The sequence below is a fragment of the Stegodyphus dumicola genome, chromosome 7 (genome assembly GCF_044657685.1).
Source record: "Stegodyphus dumicola isolate Sdum_Otavi_A_Nest chromosome 7, ASM4465768v1".
Lineage (NCBI taxonomy): Eukaryota > Metazoa > Arthropoda > Arachnida > Araneae > Eresidae > Stegodyphus > Stegodyphus dumicola.
The window spans coordinates 78,766,855-78,792,722 of NC_140774.1; the positions used below are offsets into that span (position 1 = coordinate 78,766,855).

Genomic DNA, 25,868 nt, shown 5'->3' on the forward strand with positions numbered 1-25,868 from the left:
ATAACATAATATTATGTCGCCATTAAACGATACAATTAGCTTGGAGTTCATGTTTAAGTTTATTATCGTTGACATTAAATAAAGCAGAGAAATGATCCAATTTGATAGAATTAGATTAAAATTCGGAATGTATTTTCAAAACAATGTATCCAAATTTCACTCTATGCATCTTAATTTAATACAACGTATCTAAATTTGATTATATCATACCATTTTGTGTACTGTTTCTAATCTTTTGTAATATAACTGAACTTTACTTTAATTTAATAATTTATACCGAAGTGCATTTTCTAAAATGTGTGATTGAATGTTCGAGTACAATAATTTAAAACGTGGTGTTGAATACGGTCTCATAAATTTAAAAGTTGGAAAAGGATGCTAAAAAATATATGCGCACCTGTATTCTTAAATCCATAATTCAGTCAAGAAACGTTCTCAGAAAAGAGGCGTAAATAATAAATAATATTAGTCATTAAAATATTTTATAACTGCGATATATTTAATTACATGATGACGAGGTTTTTTGCCAATGACATGTAAGCAGAATTAAGCACGATTTTAAGGAAATTTAAGTAGTAATAATAATGAGTAAAATGTGTCAAAGAAATAAGTGTTAATGGAACATAAACAACAAAGAGGACGTTTAAAACATTAGTCACAAAATTTTCTACCTACAATCATTTTCTAGCCTTTCACCTATCGAAAGCTCGAATACCTGTGAATTTTCCATTTCTTCATATAATGAGAGTAAGACGTATATCATTTCTGAAAATCGTGGCTTTGTAATACTAGTTTTCGTGAGTGACCTTGATTGTCTGTAGCTTTCCAATATGGAGATTTGTTTGTGATGGACGTACACTAAAATAGTTTAACCTTCACCTTCATTAGAGTTACAATATCCAAATTCAGTATTCATCTGCTTTCAACCTTGTAAGGTATTTCTCCCACTTTCCTAGTGTGCCTTCGTGGTGTAGTGGTTCTGCACACTGGGCGTGTTTCCAGAGGTCCGCGATTCGATTCCCGGCGAAGGCGTTGCTAATTTTTCAGTTCTCCTGCTTCCAAAAATATACCTAATGGCTCTAGTGGCGCCCGAACTAAAAGGGTATTGGAGGATTTGGCGATTGGGTCCCCTAAAACTCGAGTCGCCCTTTAGGTATTTCTCTCGCCTTCCTAACGTGTCTTCGTGGTGTAGTGGTTCTGCACGCCAGGCCGGTATTCCAGAGGTCCGTGGTTCGATTCCCGGCGAAAGCGGTTGCTAGTTGTTCATCTCTCTGACTTTGCCAAAAAATAACTAATGCCTCTACAACATAAACATATAAAATCTACTTCTTCGTCCTACAAGTATCCTAGAATTTTAAATGCAAAAATGCTTTTTGTGATTAATATCTGCCAACGTTATTGTATTTCTCTTGTGTACGTTAAGGTCTTCGCCTTTCAGTATACCATTAGTTGCACCTATGATATAAGATTCTCAGATCACAACCTTTTAATTTCTAATTGGCAACTGCTTTTCCTTCTAACATTTCATTCGAGTTAACAACCCGAATTAACCTGCTACAACATCTTGAAGTAGAACAGAAACATTTTACAAAAGTATTAAAATGTTTTATTTGTACTTTCAGAAATTTTTACTAATGTTTAAATGCTTTTTAAGCCTACAAAATGTTTTAACCATTATTAAGTCTTAAAATTTCATAAAGTTTTGTGATTATTAACTATTCAACATGTAGTTGTAAAATAATTTAGGTCGGTGTCATTTTTATCATGAAAATGTAATAATGCATTATTAGTAATTTTAAGAAAGCGTAAGTAAATTTAGACATTTATGTCCAGTTAAGCTTTTAGATGAAATAGCTTCCATATGTATTTCTTAAAGTGAGAGAAACAGGTTAATCTTCGGATTATGGTAACTTGGTGGTGTTTTGGCGAAAATTTGGCGACCAACCCTGCTACAGTAACCTGCTAGTTTTTTTTTCGGACGCCATTTTGTTTTCACGAAGTAAAGTCCCCCTCCCCCCTTTTTTTTTTTTTTTTTTTTTTTTTTTTTTTTTTTTGTTGTTGTTCTAGCCGAATTACGCTTATGCTAGAACTTTTATGGAACAAAAGTGCTTAATCATGACGAAGATTAGGTGCGATATTGGATTCCAAAGCAAGGAGCTGGAAATTATGACTGGAAAGATATATATCTCTTCTCTGTGAGTGTATTTTAATGAAAGATTCTTCGCTATTAAAAGTGATTGGTGACTAATGCAGAAGAACAATTTGTTTCCATCTTTCATTTCCCTTTTGTCATTGCTAGGTTATTATTTACTCAGGGAGAAAAACTTTTAAAGCAGTTGTTATAGAACATAAAAGTATAAATGCGTGGGTAATGACATTCGTATAAATATTCCAGATCGTGAATTATTCGTCAAAACCAGGCGCAGTCTAATGCTGGAATTTCATTTAAAAATACGTGAAAATGTCAAAAATCTAACAAAATACAAATGCTTTGAACTTTCCTGAAAAAACGAAGCTGTCAGAGAAAATATTCAAAGCACACTAATGTGCAACTGTTTATAATACTATGCACACAAATAATTTTGAGTTCGACAAAAGGCATATTTTATCGTCCAGACTCTTGTGCCAACGCAGATAACACAAGTAGTTCCAAGGGTAAACATTATTTGTCTTTTGCTAATGAAATAAGAATGCGAAAAATTTACTGCTTGAAAATTCTAAGTTTCACTATTATTTATTCTAAGACTCACATAAAAGATGCACGGAAGACACACAAACAAAATTCTGTTTTCTACAGAAATTACATTTTGTATTCTAATTTATAAATGGTTATATTATAAAAAAATAAAATATACATTTAAAAGTTCTTCAAAAATTCATACATTGCGTTTAAATCGCTCAATTTGTCGAGTGGTTAAAGATTGCAAAACTCGAAAGAAAATTAAAAATCTTATTTTTCGCCTCACTATTATATCCGAAAACTAGTTATGAGCAAGTTGCTTCGACGTTAACTTATGTTACGTCCAGTGGCAACACTTTCCAGATCGTGTGAGTTATATATCCGTAGTGGTGCAACGTAACGTAACGTTACGCTCCAAAAAATCTGGAAAGACTCTGGGACATTTTTTAGCTAATAATATTGATAACAACCATTTCCATGAATATCGCATGTGAAGGTATGGAACATTTACACGCACACATTTACTAAATATAATAACATTATTTTGATTTACTAATTGGGTCTTTTGCTGTTTCGAAATAGAATAAAAATTTTGATTTAAATTTTAACGAAACTCTCTAATACCCCAGCTCTGAAATTCGTAAACTTAGTAATTGGAATTATGTGTCTAGTACCGACATTTAAGAATATAAAGCATCCAGCTATCTTCTTTAAGTATTCCGTATACCGTAAACTCGAATAAAAAAAGCAGCCTTTCAGAAACAATTTATAAGTATAACAGTGCAGACATTAGGTATTTTTGAAAGCAGGAGTAATGAAAAATGAACAACGCCTTCGCCAGGAATCGAACCACGGACTTTTGGAATACGCTCCCAGCGTGCTGACCACTACACCACGAAGGCATGCTAAGAAGGCGGGATAAATACCTTATATACTCTTCCTTTTAAGGCGCGAATGGGGATTTTAGGGGACCCAATCGCCAAATCCTGGGTGTGGAGACTCATCATCCACCGTCCTTTTAGTTCGGGCGCCACTGTAGAGATATTAGGTTATTTAAACTCGGGAGACTTGACAAATGAACAACGCCCTCACCGGGAATCGAACCATGGACCTCTGAAATACTCGCCCAGCGTTCTGACCACTACGCTACGAAGGTACGCTAAGAAAGCGGGAGGAATACCTTATATAACTAGTGTGACATGTTTCTAAATGTTGTTAGGTTCTTAAATATTTTAATTCTTCTCCTTTAAAACTAACCTTATACTGAACGAATGTAGTAGGTTGGTATTATAATAGAAAACTTTATTCCTAAAATGCATTCACAATTTATTATTCACATTATAAAAAAAGAATTACTAATCATTACTAAGCCAGAAGACAAAACATACTCAGAACTTATGTCCATTCCCTGACACTTATTCTTCACTGTCTGTCCCCTTTAATATCTTTTAAAACGTTGTTTATACTTCTGCAGTTTGTCAGTTATTGTGTTTTCCTGAGAATTGCACAAACTTGGCATCTCGCATAACTTCGGCACGAAGCACTAGCCGTTACCACGATCCCCATAGAACAGTTGCAACTTCAAACACACTTCAATGCAATAAAAAATAAAAGAGGGTTCCTGTTTTTAACCCTTTAAAATATGCCATTTCAATATAACAGACCGAAATCAGAAACACAGAGCAAATGGCGCAACGAGAAATATCACACTCTGATTCGAGTTCTAAAATTAATAACATTTAAAAAAACATGCCCCAATGACGAAAATAAAGCTACCATAATAATGTCATTACCTAATAACGAAATCACCAAATTTAGCGTGCATTCGATATTTCACTTTAGATCAGGGTTTCTTAAACGTTTTTCTGTCGCGACTCCCTTTTATCACTGAGAATTTTTTCGTAGCCCCCCAGAAACCCATAATATTTACGAACATTTTGTGGGACCCCATAAGCATTTCACAAATCCGACACACTCTTGTGTAAAAGTGTCATTTTTTTTCCTCTTGTACTGTAATATACTATTGCAGTTTTATTGTCGTTAACTTTAATTTCTAATTTTAAGACATAGAACAATGTGAAAATTTTAAATAAGTCGCAGACGAAATGATAACGTCACGTGAAAAGCAAGTAAAATGAACGTTTCTATTATAAAAAGAATGTGTCGAAACGTTTTCGTTTTTTCTTTGTCTGTTGAGCGACCACCTACTGTAGGTCCCAAGACCCTCCTGTGGGAGTCGCGACCCACAGTTTAAGAAACGCTGCTTTTGATAGTACTAATAAATAAAGCTCGGTCAGCTTTCAGTCCTCGGTTTCGGCCAAATATATCGGTTTCCAGATCTTCGAAATGCAAACTGCTTTCTCCTTTCATACGATAATGCTTGTATTCTTCGTCCTTGAGACAGCTGAACGCTTTCTAGTAGGCGAAAATCACAAATGATTCGGGCAAAACATTTGCTTTAATTATATCTAAAAATAACTCTGCACCGAGGGGCCTCAACCAGTCTGTGACAGTCTTTTTATTTATTCTTAACTCAAATTGTATAAAATCATTACTCCAATTATCTAATTACATATACGTAATTCGCGAAACGTAACACATGCTCAATTTATTCTTCACAAACTCGAATCCTTTATAAGATTGTAATTCGGTGTTTACATTCGCCTCGCGTAACTCTACACATCTACTCAAAATCATGTACATAGAGTTCTTTCGCTCTATTAATTTCATATTCGGACATTTATATGACCCTGCATTTTATTCACTCAGTCTCGCTTTTTTTAATCTTTTGCTCCATTTGGTTAAAAAAAATCAAAATTCAACTTTTCATCCATATTGCGGAAGCACCGATATCTGGCATATATCATTAAGAAATTCTTCGAGCCAAAGAATTCTTTTCTTGGTTTTGAGCAGTTACGACTGTAAATTTTAAATAATTTATTCAGTATTTTCAGTCGTTTGGTAAATCTTTATAATTGTTGAGAGCTAACCCTTTGTGTTAAATGTTAACAATAGCACACTACGCACAATAAAATAGATTTATAATAAAAAATCTCACGCAGCAACATCATAAATCTAACATTTCAACTCAGTCAAAATGTAATTTAATTTTTTTCAGATCTGAAGCTGTACCGTAACTATAATTTCCATTATTAAGATTTTCTAGAAAATGATGTGTTAAATATATTATACAGATAAATGCATTATTAAGATTCTCTAGAAAGAGGTGTAAACAATATTACGTCATAAAAAGGCGTATCCAGGTATAAGTCAAGTGAATAACGTTTTGATTTGTGCAGCGTCTTGTTGGATTCAGCCAGCATAACTCATGAAAACTCCATTGCAGACAATATTGTAAACATTGCAATCGTGTCGTGTTTTTTCCATTTTACCGTTGTCGCTTCATCATTTTCTGGCTTTACCTTAATTGTTTTGGCGATATAAAATGCTCCTTTTGCTTTGAGGGAGCAAATAATTTGAGATTTTCATTGTAAACAATTTTGTTCGTTGAATTTGCTTATAGATGACGCATTTATGTCGACTATGTTTACTTCCGTGTTTTGAATTCTATACTGAAAATATAATGGATGGACATACATTTCATAAAAGTTACTGTGCACTAAACTGAGCACATAATATGTTCAAATTACTGGTTTAAATAAATTAAATAAAGTAGAACAAAAGTAACAACAAAATCACAAAGCACTGAAACACAATCATACGATATAAACACAAGAATAAAATAATGTTGCCAAAAGGTACAAAGAAAGTATGACAACGGAATTACGGACTGAACATTTATGAATTCTTCTTCATAGTTGTCTGGGTTCGTGATTACTCTGTTTTATCTTCCACTTGTCTCAACATAAAAAATGTTAAAGATTCGTGTATCAAGGGCTCTCGATATCCGTACATATAAAAGTAAAAAAGGAAGTAATGAAGTAGTTATTGGTTAGGGGAAAAAATAAATGTCAAAACATTTACAAATTTTCTAATAACCCTTGACAATTACATAACATTTGAAAAACTAACATTGAATAAAAGCATTAACCTGAAATATTTTCGAAACCAAATTCACATTTTACAAAGGTAGGAAAATTTATCTTCGGGTGAAAAGGAAACCGAAATTTAATGCAATCTCCAAAATAATCTTTCGGTGAAGATTTCGCTGGTGGAAGTACTAATAAAAATCTGGAAAAGAATATATGATGCGATATCTCGGAGTCTTCAGCACCGGTCATTTTCAACAGGATAAATCATTCAGGTCCCGCGTTGGTCTGACATTATTTTATGAACAGAGAACCATAATGCTAAAGCTTTTCGTATTATATTAGTTTCCCAAATATTTTATTTTTCTCCTTTAAAATTAACATTACACTGAAAGTACGTATAAGTTTTGATATTATAATAGAAAACTATATTACTAAAATGCATTCACATTTTATTATTCACATCATGAAAGAAAGAATTACCAGTCATGTAAAAGCTTAAAGCCACAAGACAAAACATCCACAGAACTCCTGTCCCATCATTGAGACACTTATTCTTCACCTTCTGCCCTCTTCAAGATCTTTAAAATGTTGCTTATCCTTCTTTATTTTTTAGCTACGGTTTTTTTCTAAATACCCTTTTTTTAAAAACGTTTTCTAACTTTTGCTGTTTACCAGTTTCTGAACTCTTTCTTGCCGTGACCACACGCTTGAAAGCCGTTTTGTTATATAAGCAGATTTTTAAAGATGTATTTTGGATATAAAGAAATACATTTGTGAAACTTCTTATCTGCTCATATTTATACTTTAAATTTTGCTTCAAAAATAATCTAGGCCAATGCTGACATGTTTATATGTAGCTAATGCTTTCCGGAAGACAATTTACAATTCCTACAATTTTACAATTCCTTCTACCTTTAGTCTGGACATCTTTTGAATAAATAAAATGCTTAGAATGAACAAGTGTGGACGATTCGTTTCGTACGTAACTGTTGAAAAATTAGTTCTCCATGTTATGGAACTCATGACTTCTTGGCATGCAAATTCTTTTAACTATTTGTCCATAAGAATAAACGCACTTTTGTTTCAGAAACGAATTGTCTCAGGCATGGTGTTCCTCTCAGATTCCGCAGAAATAAGTTTTTGTTTATTAAAGTAATGTTTTATGTCTATTATTTAAATACTGAATCATGCTTTTAGAATGGTGTATTATGAAAGAGCAGTCAACAAAATACGAGTCGAAATCTATTTCGAAAAATCCTGCAGTTTAAACACTAACTATGCTTTGTGAGAACCAATCGCAGCCATAAAAAATTATAAGCAAACACTTCTGACCCTGGGAAATGCCAGTGTTCTATTCCTTAGTCAGAAAAAGCAACGCTTGCATTAATGAGTAGCACAATTGAAACATGGATTCATCAGAGAAGAGAAAGTAAGCTGTAGTCCGGATTTTGATACCAGAAGCTAAAATTGATAAAAGAAGGTAACTGAATGTTTAAGTGTTGAAAAATTAAATCTAGGCACAGCTTACATTTTCTCTTATATAACTCTAGCTATACAATGTAACCAGCGTTTGGATATTGGAAAGGGTGTGTCAACTCCCTGCTTAGCCTAATTCGGAATTTCTAAGTTCAACATTAAAAGTTGTCACTGCCTTCTTGCCCATTGACGTAATTCCCTATCTACATTATTGTAATTATCGACATCATTACGAAAGAGATATAATTCTTGGTCCCTGCATATAAATCTTATTTTTATACTCTACATACTGTAGACTTTAAAAGTAATAAAAGTTTTCCTTTCCTAATTACTCATATATTAATAATTTTTCCCAAGAACTTTCCCTTCGCATCTGAAACTTTCTAACTATAGTACGCACTAGAGACTTATAGTTTCTGATCATTGCCCATAGAAATTGTGTTTACGCTATACAACAACAAGCAACAAATTACATTTGTCCTGTTCCGCCTAGTTAATCCTGTCCTGTGTCACCTACAGACCTTGAGACACGAATCTTCAATATTTTGTTTTACTTTGAGACAACTAGAAGATAAAAATTTGAGTCGAATTATCCATCCGTGAGTTAACAACAAACAATTTGATGATCGACGTAAGAGAAACAATGTTCATAAATTAAAATGTAGATAACATTGCAACATATTTGCTTCTATAGGAACCATGAGCTTGATTACTCCTTAAACTCAGTACGGAGCATAATATATTTGATGTATTTTCTATTTTTGAACTTGTAAGGAAGAATTGTTTTTTGAAGATAATGGCAACTTTTACAATAACATAGGAAGTTAGAGTTTACAGTGTAAAATTCGCAGATATGCCTCAGAGTATGGTGTCAACTCGATCGGTATAGTATTTAGCAATGCTAGCTGTGCCGAGATTTGACCCAGGGAAGGGGATACGGAGCACCTGAACGTTGTAAGTGTATTTGTGGGATATTTTAAATGTCCTTTAGAGAAGTTTAATAATAAGAAAAGAAGAATATTAGACCCCGAATCGTCCATCATGATAATTGCGATGAATCTTCCACTTTTTCCAGGCTATATTTCGCTAGTATATTTTGGACAACATTCTCTATGATATGACTGTTCATTGACCGATGAGTCTTGGCCATTGCCGAGGCATTTTGAACAACAACAAACGCAATCTTTAGTATATAAACATGTCTATTAAGACATTTTTCCACCATTTGTTTGAATATACTAGACTTTTGAAAAAAACCCTTTTGAGAATTTTGAAAACATATTGATATACCTATCATTATCTTAATGGTTCTATACTTCTTGCCAAGTTGTTAAGTACTTATCTTTCAAAGCTGTTCTAAATATTATTTTAAGTATTTGCAGATGCCAATTCACATTAATTTGCATAACGACTGATTGTGCTACTATGAAGCTTCTTCATTACTGTGTCTCATCTGATGCAACTGATTTGAAAAGATTTTGTTGAGAAGTTTGAGTAGCTTTCGAAGGGGTGCTACGTGCTAAGAAATAATTCCAAACTAGTAAACATTTTAAGCACACTTTGACTAATAAAAAAACTTAGTGTATACATTACAGTTATTCTTTTTTATGGATTAAGAAAGCTGCGCCAGCTTTTAACTTAGAAAGGTGCGTTTAATATCATAACTTTTAAAGCAGTAAGTAAAAGTTATGTTCTTTGTAGTACATTTAAAAGCCGCTCATTATAGCTAATTTCGAAGAAGGACAAGGAGAAAGTATTGTGGCATTAAGATCTAAATCCATGTTGTGAATAATAAAGTCTTGAAAGGTTATGGGCTCATTATATCGAATAAGACAACCTTCGGAGGTTTAATCCAAAATTGGCATTTATATTTATTTGCAATGCTTCCTCAAGACCTTAAGTGTTGCAGCTAAGAAGTGCATTTGTAAGCGCATTTATATAAGAAAGGCATTTTCAATATTAAAGAAGGCTATTTGTTCGATTTATTGTAATTTTGTGGGAATCGCTGAGGTATTATTCCACCATACCAGTGAGCGGTAAATAAACATTCGCTGTAATGCTTTAAGCATCTAATATTTTTCAGTTGATGTTTTCAATAATCATTAATAGTCCTGTAAAGATTAGTAATAAAAATATTCGCTCTGTCTCTAATGTCTTTTAAATGATGAACCCAAGTTAACTTCCTGTCCAGTGTAAAATCGAGATATTTATCTTCATAGCTGCATGTCTTCATTTCTTCATAGTAATTTTAGCTAATCTTCCAGTACTTATATTTTTTGGAAACAAATATATTTTTAATTGTTTGACTTATCTGTTTTATAAAATGTATTGTTTATAAAATGTACATTCTGTCTTTTTTTTTTCTTAAAGCAGTTTGTAAAACAACAAATGTAGTGCAACTTTAAATTCATTGACGAAGCTTCTTTTAGCATTTAAAATTCAAATAAATATATTAAACAAAAGACATAGTTTCATCTCTGCCTGGAAGTGTGATATGCATTTCCCTTTTAGATTGATCATTTGAATCTTTCATTTTAAAATGGAAGATGGAGACTCTTCTCTTTATTTCAGCAATTGTATAATCATAGAAATATTTTAATAGCCTCTTTAGACCACAATTAGTCATTGTAGACTTAAAAGCAGCACAACTTTATTATTATTATGTAAATTTTAATTTAATAATAATAAAATGCTTGAAATATTAAACATTTAAAAGACCAGATTACAGAGAGACACGTACAAATGCAGTAAGCAAAACAGCGATGACTGATTTGCTCATTGCATGAATATCTCAGGATTTCAATGTATAAAAAGTGCAAAATTTGTTAGACATAAGTAAATGAAGGAAGCTTTCCCAAAACTCTCATCTCCCTTTCAATTATACATCATTTACTAAAATATGTTTTTAAATAAATTCTCGAGCAAGGAAAACTCAGATGTCTAATTAACTGCAGTTCGTAACCACAAACAGATGAAACTTAAATTAAGTATTTTAAAATACGGAATTTTTACGTTTTAGTGTTTACAGCCACAAATCTCAACCACTTAATTTAATTAGATTTTACGTAGAACGTAAGCAGCTTGCTAAGATAAATTTACCTAGTTTTAAAGACGAAAAATTAAAAAAACTCCATGTAAACTAGAAGTTTCGTAAAATATTTATGACTCTTCCTGGACTGAGCATCGAAAAGGAAAAGAAAAGTGCTTCTGATGTAGCATTCATTTCGACAATTTAGCGAAGACATGTTAAGTCAATTATTAATGAGCCTGCATACCTTCTTTAATGGGCAGTTATGAGCAAATAAGGAAAGGAAAATTCCTTTGAAGGAGGATAATCGTGAACGAATATTCTTGATTAAAGAATTTCGTTTGCTTAGATTTAGATAGTTTTCTCTGCACGCTGAGGCGTGTCAGCGAGTGTATATTTCTGAAGATGCCAATTAAAACATTCCATTGGAAGTCCTTTTCTCCTTTGGGCGTTTGAGATTTAATGAATTCCTGACGAGGCTATCTTTTGAATTTCTTATGCGTAATCTTGCTTTCGAGAGTAATTAAATTCTTAGGAGCAGCTGGTAGTAAATATTTGATTAATATAAACGTAAAATACCTACCTGCCTATCTTGAGAAAGCTTTGTGACTGCATTTGTATACTACTTTAATACTATTTACTTCCTTATGTATTTAATGTCCTCAGGCAATTCCCCATTCTGTGAAATGTCTCATGTTTGTGAATATTTGCAAGATTTCATTTATTTACTAATGATGTCTTTAAATTATTTCTTTAGAATAAATGATATTATATACTACACATTTGCCAACAAGAATGGTTCGCTAGCTACCTAAAACATTTAAACCTATTCTTCTCGCTCACCTTTTTCATACAGCATGATCCCATTCCTTATTTTAAATGTATGATTATTTGTATTAAAATATACATTCAAAATGCTAGCTGTATTATTGGTCTCATAACAAACATATTTTTTGTGTCAACTTTCAAATACAAACTCCGTTTGGAAATAGCGTATCATTAACAGCAGGAAGTTTGCTGCTATCCCAAATGACAAGCATGATTTTAAAAGAAAGGTTAAATTACTATTAATACTTTAAAGTTAATTATCACATTAAATTTTCATTTTTTGCAGAATATCTGATTTTTCGTTTTGTTAAATAAACGTTCGCATCCATAACAAAAAATTATTAATTTCTAGCACTCATATTCTGCTTACATTAAGCAAAGCTATTCATATACGCAGAGCAGCTTTGATTTATTTGCTATGCTCTCCGCCTTGGCAGTATGTGAAACAAAATATCTAAGGAGTTAATGTGCGAATGGAGCTTCTACAATGTATTTCAGTCAGTAAATCAGTGTATTTCAATCAGTAGTATGTGAAACAAAATCTGAAAGGAATTAACGTGCAAATGGAGATTATGCAGTGTATTTCAATCCGTAAAGCCATTCATATAATATAAGAAGCAGACAATGTTAAGCTTATTTGATTTAATCAATAAAACATGAGACGGGTGTCTGTGTAATGGAAACGATTGCTTCGTGGAAGATTTTCAAATTCTAATAGTATTTTTAGAAAGTTCATAAGATTTAAAAATAATCATTCCCTTCAATCATGATCTAATGAAAGAGAAAAAAGTAAAGTGTACCTAAATTAAAATAACGTACTGTGAGCATACTTATATTTAATTTTCTCTTTCTAAAATTTTCAAAAAAGTCTTATTTGTAGGAAAATATGGATTTAAGATAGCACATAAACAGATATTATTTACACGTAACACAGTATTGCACTAATACAATTTACTATAAAAATTATTTGTAGATTCATATTTACAAATTACATTAAATGCCAGATTTATGCATACATATGGATTCCATCACATTCAACATCTTTACCGCCTGTATCGTTATAAACCTTTACCCAAACGCTTTCCACACGTATTGACAAACACCTCTGAAGAGGAATCCTGTATCTATATTTCAGTACAGGAAGCTTTTACAATGTAAGAAATTGGAAAAACAAGATAAAAACCTCTACATAGACTATTTTAAGCTCTTTCTTATATTTATTTCTAAACGAGAGATCTAAACATCCAACATTTGAAAACTACTATAATGATTTCTGGTTACTTTTTCTTGCAGTACTGCATTTTTAAAAATTTTTAACGAAATAACCAAGTTAATACTGATAAGAGAAATTGTTGCTGCTTTTCAGGTTCTATTTTCTGTGCAAATTTATTCCTAAGTTTCCAGCTGTAATTGAGGTGGTTAAGGTTTTACTTCTATGGGAAAGTAATTCAACTTCTAAAGTCAATCAATTTTAACAGATCTATGCTCAAATATACTATTTCAAGGTTTCTAGTACTTAAGGCATTTGACAAAAAATAATTTTTCTTCCACGTAGAGATTAAATGTATCTCGTAGTAAAATAAAAGGTCTTAATAAAACTTGATTTTCATTAAACCTGCATTTTTTCTCATAATTATACAAATTCATGAAAAAGCAAAATATCAGCCAAATCTTTGATTACTTTTCCTATGGTTGAAGGTTATTTAAATTTTTGAGCATTACAATTAACTTTTATGAGCCTTCAAATCTTATAAGCGCCTTCCCGTCATATATTTACTGTCTTAAACGCAACTGACAGTAAAGCAACATTCGATTTCAAAACTTCAAGGATTCCTATGAAGTCATCCACACTATTCCCATTTACACACATGTCTATCCTCTAGTATTCTCATATTCTTTACAGTGGTTCGGAAATCAGATTGTAGGGGATCAAGGAAACAATGGAGTTGATGGATTACGTTTTCTTGATAAGGACTTTTCTGATTTTCTTTGAATTCTCGCCGTTTTTTCCCTTCTTCGTCTCGCTCTTTCTTTTTATAGAGTTCTTTGTTTTCTTCTCTCGCTGTTGCATTGAGTTGATTTATTTGATATAGAACAATCGGTCTGGGAAAACAATAAGCTGATCCAGCAATATTTCTCCTGTGTATCGATGAAAAATGTTTCCTGATTGTTTCTATCTATAACCGTATTTTATTTGAAGACTATTGCTTTTCGGTAGATCTTTAAATTCTGGAACGTATGTTTAATGTTTTGGAAGAGGAAAAGATTTATTAAGTATATTAGTTTATAAAAAGAGACGTTTTTGATACATTTGGAACAGGATTCGAAATTTTGAACATTAGATTTTACGTACAGGTTTTATTTTAGCTTATACAGAATCCCAAAAATTATGTTGTGTCTAAAAGCAACTACATAGAATCAAATTTCGTTCCTCCTTTTGTAAGGATCCTAAGTTTTACTAACGTTTATTTTATTTTAAAACTGTACTATCACTTCTTATTTTCTACTTCCAGCCACAATTAAATACTTTAACTAGTTTATGCAAATTGTCTTGCTAACGCCATATACTTAAGTTGTGGCTTTTTGCCAAGAGAGAGAGAGAAGGAGTTATAGGAAGCAAGCCGCTTGCTACTGTAGTTTTACGAATTTTCACTCGGTTGCTGGTTGCCTTTAAGGCCAGAGGTTTAGCCCTCTTGATATTTGCAGACGTATCGTAGTTTTAGCAGCTCGGCGTACTACATACGTAACTTTTTTTAAATAAAGGCCAGTCTTAGTGCTAGGCTTTTGTATACTAATTCAAAGTTAGCTTTTAGTTAGAGTTTTAGTTAGTAGTTTTTATATTCTTACGTTCAGACCACAAGTGGTTGGCCTCTGTATTCCGACGTTTCGGAAATACCTGTAAAGTATTGAAAATAAAGGGTTTCGTATACCCTTCCTGCTTGTGTTGTCTACTTCACACCTTCCTGAACATAGCTTGATTAAGCTCCCTGTTCCTATTCAGAACCATTCATGTTTTCAAAGCAAATCAAGAGAAACACAAGTCCTGACACTTTAGCTGTCCCAAACGTTATTCTACTAAAATTCTAAATAATTTTAATTACTGGTCATATATGTCTGATGATCTTTTCAGTCCCTACTCGAAGGGAAAGTCCGCTTATTTCGCAATTTTGTGTTAACATAAATATAAACTTTGATGCAGTTATTATTTTCATTTTCGGCAAATGTATTTAATCTCAAAAACTTACTCGGGCTACATATTTCGACTTAAATAACGGGACAATGTTTTATCTTGAAGCATCATATCTGCTCATTCTTCACGCACTATCTAGTCAATAACCCGAACAACTCTACTGTGAATTGCTATTTTGAGCAATGAAATTTAGTTTTAATTAAAGTGTTTTTTTATGTTTTTATCATACACGATTAAATTCGGTTTGTCTTAATTTTGACAATCATGTAACTTTAATTGCATCGCCTAGTCTATAATTTTTCACTATCAGAATTCTAAGTACGAGTAAGTAAGTAACGAGGGTCATCCACAAAATAAAGACCGTTTAGTTATACAAAATGAAAAACACGATATTTATTGAAAACAACTATCCTGTTACATACCTGAAACTTTCTACATTCTCTACGTAATCATTTCTCTATATTTAAACAGTTGTCATATTTGGTCAAGAGTTTTGGAATACCCATGTCATACTTTTCTGCCGACAGTTCATTAAGACTAATGTTCACCGATTCTCCAGCTCTTCACCTCTTCCAAAACGTTTACCGCACAGAAGCTTTTTCAGCTTAGGCTAAAAGTGAAATTATTAAGAGCAAGATCTGGACTATAGGGTGGATAAGAACAAATTTCCCGTCCGAATCAAGCCAGCAATTCTTGAGTTGCAGCAGCAGTGCAATGCGTGCATTATCGGGAAAAAGCACAATTCCGCCAGAAAGCATTTCTCACCTCCTGTTTTGTATGGCTCGTTGGATTTTTCTAGGAGTCTTACAATAACAATTTGCATTGATCGTAATGCCCTTTGGCAGAAAATATACTAAAAGAGTACCTTTACAATCCCAAAGACGGTTTCCATAAACTTGAGTGTTGAGAGGGTCTCTGAATTTTCTAGGCTTTTTGAGTGATGAGTTATGATGCCACTCAAGTGCTTGGCACTTGCTCTCTAGAGTAACGGGAAACACCAAGGTCTCATCAGCAGTCATAATCAGATCACGAAAGACGTACCCTTCGTGTCGAGCTTTCTCCCTGAGTCTTGTGTTGATCATTGAGTTACCGCGGAAGCCATTCATGTGAACAAAGTTTGTTTTAGCCAAGATGTTACTACACAGTTTCACCAGGCAGAGAATGAGGAATGTCTGGAAACACAATGTGCAGTCAAGAGTTACGCACCTGTCTCTCAAGATTCTATTTTTCACTGCTGTCTTCAGTTCTGGCGGCAGAAGAGTATAATATGGTAATTCTGAAGCTAGTAAGCAGATACAACAAATATTTGAATGAAGGTGGTGATTATGCAGAGAAGCGAAGGAAGCTTCAGAAATGTTAAAGAAATGTTTCTTTTAAATAACTGTTGAGTTTTTCTTTTTCTGTAACTAAACGATCTTTATTTTCTGGATGACCCTCGTATAGCATAGTAAAATAACTAAAAGGATTGTTTAAACTTCACTTTGAAATTACAGGACAAAAACATTAACAAAATCGATTTTGTTCCTCAAAGGCCGAATAGCCAACAGTAATTCAGAATATTTACAAATCATAGTTTAAATCTGACTCCCTAACAAATTGCTCGCTTTACCACTCTTCTACTAACGCAACTTCAGTACACGACAAACTCATCAAGTAGTAGCAAACGCACTACTGGCAGGCAGTTTTAGAGAAATTACATCTCGGAAAGTTGAGATTTCCATAGCTCTTTCTTAAACTTAAGCTTCACGCTCTTTATTTAAAATTACTTTATTTGCGTATTCTGATGGAATAGACAAAACAGCAGAAATGCAGGAAAGATTGAACGTAAGAAATGACATGATAATTTACATCAACCTTACAGGTGTTGATAATCCAGACCGTTTTATATATTTTTCGCTATCATAATTGAATTGCTACTAACCATATCAGTCTAGAAAGAAATTCAGAAATGTAAACTGAGAAAATTTAAGATGATTTTTGATGAAGATCAGCGGAACTACTATATGAAAGAAAATGTTGTAAATTATAGATATGTCATGGACATATACTAGTTTATCTATGAATGAACTCAGACATATGCAGAAATTATAGTATATTGCAAACACCTAATATTAAAAAATCATTTAAATAAACTAGAAATCGATAACTATTTTAAAGCAAAATAAAAATATGTAATCAAGAGAAATAATAGTTTTTAGACTAACTTTAAATTTCATTGAAAAAATCGTAAAAAAAAAAAAAAAATGTAAATCATTTTTAACAGCGCTTTAGAAATCATTTTGTTTAATAAAGCAGTTTTTAATCGATACTGACAGTGGCATGTTTTTGAAGTGTGTTATGGTTTTGATGGTAAATAATTTCAGTAACAACATGTTTGTTCAAAACAATATGTGCATAAGGAATCTGTTACTTAATATCTAATTAAAACATAACTTAATTTCGTTAAATACGCATTGCAATATTTGAAAATTCTTCCCGCTGCTGTATGTACGACTGTAAGTAAGAGCAGATTATGGACCTTTTAAAAAATTTCATTACTTTTAAACAATGACTTGTATTTCAGTTGCACATAAAGAAATTTTACACAAGTAAATTAGACTGAATTTCACATAAGTAAATTAGACTGAAAATGTAATGAAATATCTTTTTCATACGGGAATTAAAATAATTTTTTATGGTATGAAAAATTTTCTCATTATAAAAACATGCTTTCAAGCTATTAAATTTGAAGGGAAATGACAGGAAATTTTCAGCATTAAGCTGTGCGAACCTTTTCATCATTAAATTACCCATAACAGGCTTTTATCAGCAAAGTTTTAAAATTGTTCTCCCAAGATTTTATACTCTCTAAATACTTCTCTTATTTTTATAGAATTATTCATTTTCTCCCATTTTAACTGCACAAGCTAAGTTTAGACTTAAGTTAGATCTAATTACATGAAATATTTATTCACAATTACAAAGCAATGTGTGAAACATTTCTACCTTTAACGAGACGAGTTAGTTTTTTTTTTTTAATTTTATAATAATATAGTTTTAAAAATAGTTAATTTTCTTGAGAATTTTAAAGAGATAATATTAAAATACTGTATTTTCCACCTGAAATTTAAAATAAATTAGTCCTGCGGAATAATCATCTGTATTTTCCGATTTCGGTATCACTTCTTTTCCTGACCTTGTTACAGAAAGAGTTGAAGAATATATTACTACTGCTAAAGAATATTTTTACTCTATCTGGTTGAATCTGGATGTGTATTTCAGTTTCAGTTGTTATCAGTTGTTTGACCAAGATGCATATTGCTCTGTTATAGTAAAAATCTAAGAAATTATCAAATTTGTTTATACGAGTTTATACGTATTTCATCTTCAAACAATTTCTGCTTTAAAAGTATTAAGGATTTACTTTATTTGCGATTTATTCATAATCTCTCTCAATGTACACTCGTGCCTTACTTCAGAGTTTTTGGAACCCTTTAACATATTTTCGGATAAAAATTAAGAAGCTCATTTGAGTGTAAAACGAGTGTAGAAAAGAATAATGGGAAGAAATAACTCAAAAGGGGAAAGTTACAGTTTCCTTAATTGTTAAATTTCCCATGAAACATTAATATCTTTTATTTATTATTATTAATATCTTTTATTTTATTCATTTTGAGGTAGAACTTGACAGGTAAGTCTGTGAAGTGGTGTACCTGTACACAGAATGCAAACATATTCAATAATTAGTACAATTTATATTTTATTCTAATTTTTACCTAAGGTATGAAAATAAATATCTTGTAACTATGCTATGGTATTTCTTAAAAAAGGCTACACCTTAAGATGTCTCGATGTAATGAAAATTCAAATTACGTCTAACAATATATTCTAATGAGACTGCATTAAAGATATGTCATGAATTCAAGAAATTAATAAACTCTTCACATAAATTCTAACTGTTAGCATTACGTCGCAGATCATCACTCCAGTAAAATTGCAATAAAATTCTACTTATTTGTGACGAATTCTAACTATTGGTATCACTGTTCTCATAACTTCTAACTCTTAGTATCTCGCCGGAGATCCCCACTCCAATAAAAATGAAATATGCTCCAATAAAACTCCAATAAACTCCCCACTCCAATAAAATGCTACTTATTTGTAACGTGTGCTAACTATTAGTGTCACTGGTCGCATAAATTCTAACTCATAGCATCATGTCGGAGATCACCACTCCAGTTAAAAATATAATAACGTGCTCTTTATTTGTGATGAGTTCTAATTGTTAATATCTATTAGTATACTGTTCACATAAATCAGTGATGGCTAACCTTTTGCAATAGGTGTGTCAAAATTCGGAAAAATTCTAACCTGACTCTGATACCGTGTCACACATAGAACCATCCGTCTGTTAAAAATGCACTTGCGCGCCCGTGGTGTAAGCGCAGCACATGTTAACAATGACGAGATGATTTTAAGACGTAAATATTCTTGTTTTGTAAGATTCTGTACTGTGTATTCTTAAGTTACAGTTGTATTTGAAGAATCTTAAGAACTAGTAAGCGAATAATCATTTGCATTCAAACGCGCTTCTGAAACTACGTTCTGGCCGGAAGTTGTAAGTGGAAATTCAGGAAGACAGGAAAAGAACATTAACTCAAAATTTAACTGTTAAAGAAATTAACATAATCCTTACAGTATTATGGGACTTTTTGCCTCCGACGATAGCTCTCGAAATGCGTGATGCGTGTCACCTAAAATAGGTGCGAGTGTCAGTTATAACATTCGTGTTATAGGTTTATCATCCCTAATATAAATTATAATTGTTAGTAACACGTCGATGATTCCCAAGCCAGTAAAAATGTAATAACATGCTACTTATTTGTGACAAGTTAATTCGCGCACCATCTTTTCATATCGGGCTCTTTTGGACTTCCTGTGTTCTAATTAAGAATAAACCGTGTTCTGCTCTCCATATAGTACCGATTCTCCATATTTTACCTCAAGGTTATTATATAGTTAGACGTTTTTCAAATGAGACACAACGAGAAAAACAGTTAGTATTATTACTACTGCAATGTAGATGTCTATAATCATTTGCTGAATTCGTGCCCTGTGTCTCTTATATCTTTAACAACAATAATCTCCGTAAATTCGCGAGCAATAAAAAATGATAATTTAAAGTCAACTTTACATCTAAATAGCGGAATTCCAAACAGCAAATTTGTTTCGATTGAAATTCTTATTTCGTCTTTTACTTTTCAAAAAACTTCTTAACTGTATTTTTCTCAATAATATTTATTATGTAAATATAAAATTAAATACAACTTATTTTCTAGAATTATATTCCTAGGCATACAAATATGAATTAATTATGCAACTGACTAAATAAGATTCATGAATAAAAGTAGAGTGCTCTGACAGATTTACAAATTTGAACAGATCCCCATATTATGAAACGAAAATGCGTGTAAGCAAAAGTTGTATAATTATTTGATATAAAACGAAGATCCAATAAAATTTTCAATATATAATATTCATAATATGAATTTTACGTTGCTGAAAATGTAAGTTTAAAAGTTTTTTTGCTTCATATCTTATAATTCTCAAGGAACTCTTCATGCTGATAGTGAAACCTTATAGTTCTAATAATATCGTTTCCAGGAATGATAGGGCTTATCTGGCTGTAGACGTTGATTTACACATTCTGAAACATTTGCCTATACCAAAGTCAGTCTGATCCAAGCTCTGTAAAAGAGTTATTTTCTGAGAGCCACAGGAAAGACCAATACGATAATTCTTGTCTCATAAAATTCCTGAATTATTTAAATGTCTTAGACTACAGACGCTTATTTTCATTTTACGAAGTTTCGTATTCTTAAAGAGTGAAATTTATGCTAACTCAAAAAGAGTTTGGAGTTTCACCTTTTGGAAAATCAAAATCTAAATTCTGAGAGGTCTGATAAAGTAAACTCTACTGTGCTCGATTCCATATAATGCTATCATTTTATTTATTTACGACAAAAGGAAAGGAAACTTACTCAGGCAAATTTAGATATATATTTTCTTAAGACAGACATTTGAGATATTTGTGTTGCTGGGCCATCTAGTAAACCAACTCATTCCACCTCTCAAAGAGCCTCCATATCGTCACTGTTCTCTTTACCTGTCAATGAGTGTTCAGAGAGAAAGCCAGAAGTTGACTCATTCTCATCCACATAAAGATCGCAAACTTCATTCTCAGCCTAGTCACCGACCTGTATAACAAAGAAATTCTTCCCTTTTTATATATTTTTATTTATAGCGTAATGTATTTCAAATTTAAAATGGATTATTCAATAGTTTTAGTATTTCTAATTATTTATTTGATAGTATTTATAGTTCTTATCTTAGTAACAACGTTAGGATACACACGTAACAAACCTAGTAACATTTTGCGAACGAATTCATGCTACAAATAATTGTGGTTGTTAAATAATTGCCTGCGAATTTGCTATTTGCCTACGAATAATTGTTGTTACTAATTTCCCTTCGCGCAAATCATCAGACCAAGCCCGCGTAATTCGTCGTAGCAAATAATCAAGATGTTGGCAAGAGCCTTGGACACCATACAGATGATAGTACAACTTCCACCTACAATTTTATAGGAGAGTGCTGATAAGGCCGCCGAGGAGGTTTCCGACTAAGGCAAAAACCGAACGGAATAATGCCTGCTAGGTGGAAAATTCACTAACTAATGCCTCCATTACCAAATCAACAGATGACAGCAGAGTCGGCAGATGTAGCAGTGGTTGTCATCAGTGGTCATTTGGTGCGCAATTAGAGAGAGAAACGAAGACATCTTGCAAACAATGCATCAGCTGATTTATTTTTAAACCAGTAACTTAATTTTATAAGTAAAAGGTTTGGAGGTTACCTTTGATGATAATTTACAATCAAATTGAATCGAATTTAATTAAAGGTAATACTAGTTAATTTAAATCCAGTAAGTTCTAATCCAGAGAGCTTCTAAGTCACTACGATTCTTACAATTGTTACTACGAGAGTCGTTTTGATACGTTTGCAGTTCACTACAGGTATTAATTTATCTGGGCTCGACAATCGCGCCTACATCCCCCAGTCATTATTAAATTGTTTTCGCATTCAATTACTTATCGAATTAAATTAGTTTAATTGAGCTTTCAGATTTTTAATGATACCAACCAATTTTTGCTTTCACGTTTCTAGTTATTGAATCCTACGTAATTTTTATACTTAAACGATATGTGGTTCGCAGTTTAAAATGATATGCATATAATATACAATACACTTACCATATACTATCTATGCATGTACAGTTGCAATGTACGTTCAGTACGAGCTTTTGGTTAACAACATGAAATTAAAATGCAAAATACATACTATATACTAACTAGTTGCAATTCGCAATATACGCATACAATATACACATAACACATACAGTTAAATATCTATTAATACATAAAACCGTATCATAACGCTGTATAGAATAATATGCATACAATGTACAATATTCAAACACTTACTAAATACTCGTACTATATAGGTACGTGCAAATGCAATTTTCATTCAATGTGCGCTTTCAGTTAACAATACAGAGTTATAATTCAAAGCACATATGACATGCAATTGCGTATACATGCAATTAGCAGTATACGTACAATATGCGCATGTAATATACACATATCATATGATTAAATACTTATTGATGCATAAAACCGAATTGTTACGCTGTATAGAATGACACGCATACCATATTCACTAAAATGCAAAACACTTACTATATACTACATATGTACGTACAATTGAAATTTTCGTTCAATGAGCGCTTCTAGTTAACAAAACACATACACTATACTGTATAAACATCCAATATACACATACCATATAGAGTTAAATAAGTATTGATACATGAAACCTAACTGTTATATTCTTTGCAATGACGTGCATACAATGTATAATGTACAATTACATGCATTTCACATACCATATATCCTCATACAATAAGCTACTTTCATGCAATGCGCAATATACGCACAGAGAGCACCCCGGGAGGACGGGTCCAAGGGTTCCAACCCCTCTTCCCTTATCAAGAACCTCTCGAGATAACTTTCGGCTCGCCGCATATTTTGTTTGTCCCTATGCCGCACAGACAGTATCCATTTAAAACAGATTTACGTCTTTACGTCTCTAACCGCTACTCCTCATGGGCGGCAAGAATAATTTCTCGGAAGATGGGGAGCGTCAGTAACTGGTGTACGTATTTCTAGTATTTCACTGCTGACGTCATAACAATGCAAAAAAACCATATATACAGGCAAAAACGGTGAGAACGCTGAGATTAAAAAAAATGAGACTGTTTTAATTAAACTAATAACTTTTAAGACATTAAATAGAGTAATTTTGAATAAAATATAGCGTAAAGTAGCAGGATCTTACAGGATTTAAATACTTGGAACTTCCTTAACTGTTTCTCTCACAGGTATGGTATGACACAAAACGACAGAATTCTGGAATTCTGTTTTGAATTCCAGAATTTACTCAGTTTCTCTATGTAACAATAACTAAAATCTGGATGCAGAAGATAAGCTTTTTATGTACCTTAGTTATATCTTTTATTTATAATTCACCTGTATTTCAACCGAAGCTTTAAAAAAAATCTTGGTTTCATTTATCTCACGCTATAAATTTACTTTAGCTATACGGCTGTAAAAGCTTTTTCTTCCACACAGCGTAAAGAGCATAAAATTATATATCCTTGGAATTTAGAATCATCCAGTCAAAAGGGTGATTACATTTGAAGTTCATTTTAATTCTGACCATCTCCTATGCATTTTTAAGCGAGTATTGTTTAATCCAAAAGGGATGTTAGTCCCAAATGGGAGATTAATCCCGAAACGGTATTTTTGCATTGAATCACTATAAAAGTTGTATTAATTTTCAAATTGTAGCCGCAAAAAACATCGCTTTGTATTATAATTAAAGAAATTAAAATTAAGTAATCAAGAATCTGCATGAATGTATGTGAATTTCTCGCATTGTAAAAAAAAAAAAAAAAAAAAAAAAAAAAAACAGTAGTACTTGCAGCCATGAAATTATGAATAACATAGTTATCCACCCGAGTATGAGCACTTGAATTTTGAATTTAGAATTTCGAAGCCCGAATTTTAAAATTCGAATTTGTTTTATTATCTATTTCATACTTTGTAAAACTTGAACGAATTTTTTATTAACAAATTCAACGATTTTAAAGCGAGCTGTGGCAACACTTTACGGAAAAACATTTTTATCTGCAAAGCGCGAGACTGTCTATGGGAAATCCTAAAGCTATGCTGCTTTTAAATATTTTGTGATTTTGCTGTTGAATCTAATTTTATGTGGTGTAAGTGCCAAGAACGTGATACTTAATAAATAAAGTAAACACACAAAACATTAATAATAAAAGGACAAAAAAAAGTTTTTTAAAGCCAACATAATAAGAAAACTGAGCATTGATATGATGAAATGGGAAAATACTGAAAAAAACCGAAAATTATATGTCAAGATTTGACGCTGCATCGGGAATTCTAAACGTACACTGCTAAGCTGCTTTTAAATTTTTTGTAATTTTGCTGTTGAATTGGAGTGAATGCGAAGAAAATAATGTTTAGTAATAAAGCTAAAAATACAAAAACAAAAAATGGGTTAACAGGAGTTTGTATAATAGAAGATTAGTAGACTGCGAGCTCAGCGAAAATGTAAAAAAAAAAAACCCTTAACAAACCCTCTTAGGCAACCGTTAAAATCTAAAACCTTTCAGATTTTTTTTTTTTTTTTATTTTTTTAATAGCAATGATGTTATTGGTTGCTAAAGACGTAATCATAATATAGTTTTTAAAATGATTTAACCAAAATTTCTTATAATTATATGACAATGCTTCTTTGACGAATATCATCCAATATCATTTATTTTCAAAAAGATAAACGTTTGTACTAATAAAATGTGAATGAGTTTCTAAGTACTTAAAAAAAAAATATGTTACTTTTTGAACGCAAACAGGAATAGTCTTGTTAATGAAAGTAGAGCTAAAAGAGGTTTAAAGAATGAACTACAATTATATTTGTATGAATAATTTTATTCACACATAATTGTAAGGATTTGTTGGTTCTAGATCAATTAACGTAACGATTTGATTTTAAATATATTTTTTTTATTTTCCCGTATATTTTTACTTTTTTACGCTATTAAAGCTGCATATCATTAAGACATTTCGTTTGCAGATTACAAAGAAATCTCTTTCTTGGGAACTTTTAGAAAGAAATTTGAATGTTGTAGATAAAGGCACAAAAGACAACAGATTTCAAGAATGTTTTTATATTTAATTCCAGACTTTTGTGAGAAAATGAGCTTATCACTCACTCATCACTAACTCTATGCCCACCATCGGATTGTGGAATATACTGTTGAATACCAGCAGTTCGATCCGAGTTCGATTCGTGGCGAGCGGACTTCTTGCATGGCTGGGTTTTAGTCTCCACCCATGATTAAAGTAAATACAAATCAAAATTCTTTAGAGATTCTTCTGCAAGAGGTACTCCTCTTCTTCGACAGCTTTACGGGCTTTAGAAAATTAAATTAAGCAATTATTTATTTACCTAAAAGTAAGACTAAATCATAAAATAATATTGTTAGTCCAA

The 25,868-nt window shown here is 32.0% G+C and overlaps 1 long non-coding RNA gene across 1 annotated transcript in view; it reads right to left on the minus strand.

Annotated features, from left to right (window-relative positions):
- LOC146996240 (uncharacterized) overlaps positions 1-25,868 on the minus strand; it is a 506,022-nt gene that overhangs the window by 455,845 nt on the left and 24,309 nt on the right. Inside the window, exon 2 of the long non-coding RNA XR_015042146.1 lies at positions 21,215-21,430. This is a non-coding gene — a long non-coding RNA (uncharacterized LOC146996240). The remainder of the gene's footprint in view (positions 1-21,214; positions 21,431-25,868) is intronic.